The sequence below is a fragment of the Onychomys torridus genome, chromosome 15 (genome assembly GCF_903995425.1).
Source record: "Onychomys torridus chromosome 15, mOncTor1.1, whole genome shotgun sequence".
NCBI lineage: Eukaryota > Metazoa > Chordata > Mammalia > Rodentia > Cricetidae > Onychomys > Onychomys torridus.
The window spans coordinates 69,968,019-69,975,063 of NC_050457.1; positions in this window are offsets into that span (position 1 = coordinate 69,968,019).

The following is a 7,045-nucleotide window of genomic DNA, read 5'->3' on the forward strand; positions in this document are numbered from 1 at the left end:
GCATACATCATGGAGATGTATAGCCAATACAGTGAAATTGGTTGCTAAACTTGAATTTGCTTTCAATCAAACTGACCTTTAAATTATCCTTCAAACTCTCCCCCATCCTCCAACACCAAATAGCAATTGGTCCATGGAACAACTTTTACTAATGACATATTGAATTAGATTAACTTTATTTCAGCCCCAGCTGGAAAGGTTGGAAAGTAGCTTTTATTGCATGCTCTAGGTGAAATCTAATGCAATGTATTATATTAATATGCTATTTGATTCTCCAGCTGAGATAAGGAAACAGAATTATGTTGGAGAATGGAAATCACAATGCAGTCTCAGCTGGAAAAAGTCACCAAAACTAAAGGATAGATTTCTAAAAACCGAAGTCAGGAAGAAGCAGTATGTTCAGAGGCCATGCCCTCTCTCTTGCATGGCCAGTGCTTCCTATGGCTTATTTCCAGGGAGCCCCTACCCTTCCCGTTCATCTGGTGATTATACTCATCTGTGATCTTCCTCCAGTCTCTAGGTGTGCCTGGGATCTCTCCTGTGTGTTCCTGATCTTTCTGCAGGAGGTTGATTTGCAAGTGCAGCACTTTTGGAAAGCCCCTGACATGTCCATTAACCCAAAGCCGAATTGAGGAAAATTTTGGTATTACATAGAAAATTAGGCTGCTACACAGCCAACTACAGCAATTGCTCATTCTGCAGGGATGATAGTAGATTTCCTCCCTCATTTTTCCATTCATCTTCCCCAATCTCCTCTTCTAGGGGGCACAATAGCTTGAGAGAATATGCCTTTTAAAAGTATTTTAGCCCATGTGCAATTGAAAGAGTCTTAATATGTTCTTTCAGAGATACTCTTCACATCTTCTGCAAAAGTCACAAGATTTAGGGAAAATCATAGACACTGGAGCATCTTTCCAGTGCTTCCAAGAAACATCTTTGCCTACCTTCCATATGGAAATCTATTTGTAAACTCTCTGTTCTTAGTTTCTCTATCTGAAGAGTGAGGAAGCCAAGAGTAAATGCTCAACAGGTTTTTATTTATGTGTATAAATGCATGCATGTGTATGCAGATGTGTGTGCATGTGTGTGGAGGCCAAAGCTCGGCAAGGGATGTCTTCCTCTATTTCTGTCTACTTTATATATGGAGGCAGGATCTCACATTTGAGCCCAAAGCTCACCAGTTAAGATAGTCTAACTAGCCAGCTTGTTTGGAGACCCTGTCCCCTCCTCCTGAGTGATGGAATTGCAGGCTGGCTGCCTCGCCTACTGGTCATTTACATGGACTATGTAGTCCTGAATTCTGGACCACATCCTTGTATTTGCATGCTTTACCCACTGAGCCATCTCTTCTGTCACACAGAGTTGTTTTGAGGCTTAAACATGTAACTCATTTTATACTGCTGGATATGGAAGTAGCAATGACTGTTAGCTGACAGCTGTAATCAGCTATGATGTCATTTTATGATAGCTGTGTTTACATTTAGAAGAGTAAGATAGACAGTGATTTTTTTAAAGAACTGAATAAATAAGGAGAATATTTTCATTCCTTATGTATTTCTTATGAATTGGATTGTATCATGATTGTCAATTATTAAAGATTTCATTTGTTGAATTTCTAACTCTCTGTACCTCAATACATTACCTCATTTGAAATACAGCCATCACAGATGTAACTAGTTAGAAGAAGCATAAGGTTTGCTCTAAGTCAATGTCTGCTGTTCTTATAAAGAAAGGAAGTTTGGACATGGAAAAACAACCAATGTGAAATAAACATAAACAATCATTGGAATGCTTGTGTGAACATGTTGATAAGCCATCCAACCCATCCAACACCTTGAACTTGGACTTCCAGCCTCTGGAACTGTAAGATGGTAAACTTCTGTTGTTGATAGTGTGTGTTGCTTGTTTGTGGTAGTTCTAGGAAGCAAACAGAAATTATAGGAGGATGAGGACAGAAGGGAAAGAAGCAAGAAAAAAAAATGAAATGAGAAAGTAAACATTTATTGTAAATTTAGGTCCCAAGCTCATGTCATTTGAAAAATTCCCATGAAACAGGTATTTAAATTGCATTTTACGAAAGAAAAGTCTGAAACATAGGCTGTTCAGGAACTACTCAGCATTGCATCAAGTTATGGATGAAAGGTCTAAAGCTAAGTCTACTAAACCATTTGCCATGTCCAGGATATAATGCATATGTTCTAGCTAACTTTGAAAGAACCCAGGAAAGTTGTACTTATAATAAGGCCATTGTTGGTTCTATTTCAATTAAAATACAATTGCATCATTTCCCCTCACCCATTCCCTCTCTCTAACCCTTTCCACATACCCCAGTCTCTATTCTCTCTCAAATTCATGGCCTCTTTTTAAGGAATGCTGAGAGCAGGAGAAACTATTTCTCAAGGAAGAGCTCCCAGTTGGTTATCCAGTGTTAAGTGGTCAGCCATTTTTTGACCTTTGTTGCAGCTTTGGGGACTCTAAGAAACCACAATGGTCACCTCAAAGGGTGCTGTTGAATGTTTCTTTTTTCCTTTCCTGAGAATCTCAGTGAAAGATCTCATGAAAATCCTTTAAAAATGGTGCTCACCCCTTCCCTGTGTAGATTTGAGATCTCATGAACATCCTTTCAGAAATGGAGCACATCTGTTCCCTGTATAGAGAGAGATGTGACAGTCCTCTGTCCTCTCACTATCTTCCATGGTCTCTCTGCTGACTGTAATCTCTCTTGGACTGTGTGTGTTTGTGTCCTTGTGCAGTTCAGTCTCTCTTTGAATGTGGATGGCATTTGTGACTTGCTTGTAACCCACGAACTCCAACGAAGGTGCTGGATATCATTTCTAAGTTGGAAACATCTTCCATATTGCTTCTATTCTCTCTTTTGTCTCCCAGTTTGCATGCTTAAATGAACAGCCATGTTAGAACGGTTCGTGAGTCCAGAAACTGTGGGCAACCTTACAGTCAATAGAGAGACCCCAGATAAAACAGAAGGTCACCCACAGCTCCAACAAGCCCATGAGTGGATCCTTTCCCAGCAAAACTTTCCGTTGAGACCTCAGCTCTGGCCATAAGCTTGATTTTAGTCCATGAGAGGACTTGGGCTCAGAGAAGGTCCTATACAGAGCCTGGAGTTTAAATCCACAGATGTTATGGGGTAACAAATGCAAGTTGTTTTTTAGCACACTACTAAATTTGTGGTTCTTCATCACACTGAATTCACTTTTTAATTTTTTTGTCTTGTACTTGACCCTATATGGCTTCTTAGATACTTATTGCTGAATCTGACTTCTGTGACCCTGTAACATCAGTTACCCCTGTTTTTAAAAGATTATTATATCAACTTTTATTTTGTGTTTATTCTCTGAGAATGTCATACTTGCTTATATTATATTTTGATCATATTTATTTTCTTACTCCTCACAATTCCTACCAGATTCTTGCCCCCTTCCCAATTTTATGTTATCTCTCTTTAAAAACAACAGCAACAACAACAATATATATGCCTGGGTATGAGCATCCACGGGAGCACAGTGAACTTAAAGACAACTGATTCTTTCTCCCTTAGTAGTTCTCAACTGTCAATAGCTCCTCAGCTGGGGTGTGACTTATGTGCCCCTCTCTATCCATGCAGGAATGCTGATTGTCCTGACCTTTTATAGCTCCTGTTCAGGTGACCACAGCAGGTTTGAATGCAATGGTCCTGTCATGGCCAGGAGACACTGTTGCATGAATACTTTGCATCCTTTGGCTTTTATAATCTCTCCCCATCTTCTTTCTCAAGCCTTATTGGGGATGGGAGTATGATCCTGATATTCCATTTATGGCTGAGTACTCCACAGACACTTAATCTCTGCACTTTGATCAGTTGCAAGTCTTAGCATTATCCACCATCCACTGCACAGAGACGTTTCTTTGATGTGGGTCAAGAGTTGATAAATCTATGGGTATGGAGATGTTTATTGAGAAAGAAGTTTGACACTAAGTCAGTTTAGCAAAATAATAGTAGTAGGTTCACCCCTAGGGCTAATGATTTTTCAGAGGAGTTTTTTGTTTGTTTGTTTGTTTTTTGTTTTTTGTTTTCAAGGCAATGTTAAGCAGAAAGTAAAAGGAGCTCCCATACGTTCTATAATGTACCCAGGAACACAGCCTGAAATATCTCACTTCAGAGCAGTCCATTTATTAAATCTCATGAACCAACATTGATACCCCATTGCCATCCACCATCCAACAGTCATATCCTAGGGCTGTACTTTCCACTAGTTTTGAGAAATGTACAATGGCAGGGGCACACTGCTTTAGCAGCATACCCAATAGTTTCATTGCCCTGAAAATCTTCTATATCTACCTCTCAATCCTCCTCTTTCCACTGGCAGAGTTTCCTTTTCTAAATGCAATGTCAATGTCACTGTGCAATGTGAAGCCATTTCAGAATGTTTTCTTTCATTTCACAGTAAACATGTAAGGTTCTTCCATTTATTTTATGGCTTGATAGCTTGCTGTCTTTAGTGCCAAATTGTATTTTATTGTCTGTATGTAACAGCTTACTTATCCATTCACTTAGTGAAGGTGTCTTGATTGACTCCAAAATTGGGCATTTATAGATAAAGCTGCTATCGATATCTGTGTGGAAACATTTTAAAACTCCTTTAGATAAATACCAAGGAGTGAAATTGGTGGATAACATAGCATGTGATATGCTTCATTTTATATGAAGCTGCCAAGCCATTTCTAGGGCTTGGTATTTTGTATCCTATCTCCAGTGATTAGGGATCCTGTTACTCCACACACTCATTAGCAAATTCAGTATTCCTCGGTCTGGCTGTTATGATAGTGATGTAGCTGTGTCTTATTTGATTCTGTAATTTTTTAGTGACACATCATGGTACATCTTTGTAACACTTGTTTGTGACCTCTGTCTTTTCTTTGATGATCTGTTTATTCAGATCTTTTATACAGTTGTAGATTTAGCTGGTCATTTTCTGTCCTGGAGTTTTTACACTTTGGAGAACAGTCTTTTTACAGATATATATCTTGAAGCTACTTTCTTATGAGCTGTGACTTGTCTACTCATTCAATACTGCTGCTAGGTATCCAAGAAATACTTGGCAGTATTGTTTGCAAAGAAGGTGTTTTTAATTTTAATAATTCTGTCTCCCATGGCTTGTGACTGTAGTGTTGTATTTAAAACATTACCACCATATGCCTAAGATATGTTAGATTTTCTGTTATCTTTTAGGCATTTCATATATATTAGTTCTATGATTCATTTTGGGCAAATCAAGTCAACAATAAGAATCATATCTTGATTTGTGGTATGTGTACAAGGTCATTTGCTCTACTGTCTTCACTAAAATGGCTATTTTTGGAAGGTACTATTTAGGCTTCTGGGGGAAAAGATACCAGTGGTCTTTCCCAGTGCTGGATCCTATATATTACAATACCAATCTGCCAAGCAAGATGTGCCCACTGGTGCAGTGCTGGAATGACTGGGAAGTGGCAACTTATGACTTTTTGATTAGATTTGAGGCCTGGTTTACAGGAGGGAGTTCATGTCTCCTACTGTAATTCTGTTTAATAGTCCATGGCTGGGGAGATCATAGGCTCCAGAGTAGGGTCTGCTATTGTTATTTTGTTAAATGATCATGCAGTCAAGCTGTCTTCTAAATAAGTGTGTTTATAAGCGTAAATCTGGACCACTCTTAATCTTGGCCATAGAAACATCCCCTTCCCCCCAGTGGGCAGTAGTCAATACAGAGATGCATAACTGGGTAAAGTTCTGAGACTCAAAGCCTGCATGCTCATCCCTAAATGGGACATTTGCATTAACTTTCCACCAATGGTCAGAGAACATTTCAGAAAAGGAGCCAAAAAGAATATGAGATCGGAAGGAGGAGGAGTGCTCTGAAATACTATCTTGTAGACTTGACTTGGCTATCATGGAGTCCAAGCAACTGTGGTTACTGCATAAGATCCACATAATATCAAGCTAGCTAAAATCCTGCCATAGATGAGGATGTGCTCTCCAGGCCCCACTCCTTACTGAGGAGCCATTATCTGTGCATAGTTGCTGGGGAGAAGAGTCATTCTTTTTTGAGGGGGTGGTCACTGAGAGGTTTCCCACTCATCAGTGGATGGCCCCATTTCCATCACATGGGCAGCACTAGAATTAGGGGGTTACAAACAAACAAACAAACAAACAAACAAACAAACAAACAGTAAAACTTGAAGTTGAGAGGGCAGGTTTGTATTAGTTAGGGTTTCTGTTGCTGTATTGAAGCACTAAGACCAAAAGCAACTTAGGAAGAAATGGGAGATGGTTCATCATTCAGTGTTGTCAGGGCAGGAACCTGGAGGCAAGGATTGATGCAGAGGCCATGGAGGATTGCTGCTTATTAGCTTGCTTCTCATGGCTGGCTTGGGCTGTTTTCTTACACCACCCAGGACCACCAGCCTAGGGATGGTACCACTCATAATGGGCAAGGCTCTTCCATATCAAAAATTGGTCAATGGAATGTCCTACAGACTTGCCTACAGTTCAGTATTATGAAGGCAGTTTCTCAATTAAAATTCGCCCTTTTTAGATGTCTAGGTTTGTGTCAAGTTAACAAAAACCACTCAGGACAGGGGGTATATTGAAGGCACATGAAATGAATTAGAGGATGCAAATGGGGAGTAGATATGGTCATACTTCATTTTATGCATTATAGAATTCTCAAAGGACATTTTAAAAATAAATTAAAATATTCAAAAGACCATCCTTTCTCCATCATGGCTGTTGTATAAGTGTAGGTGTTTGGATTTAGGCTTGCTATTCTGTTTTACTGCTCTCTCTGCCCTCGTCTCACCAACACCACTGTTTCAATTAGTGTAGCTTTGTAGTTGATCTTGTAGGTGAGCAGGGCTTATCCTCTGACTTTGTTCTTTGCCACACATATGATCTTAGACAATCTCAGCCACTTGCTTCTCAATATAAACTTGAGAATCAGATTGTTAATGTGCTGGCATTTTTTACTGACATTGTAGTAAGTCTCTCCCTCAAGTTGGGAAGGAG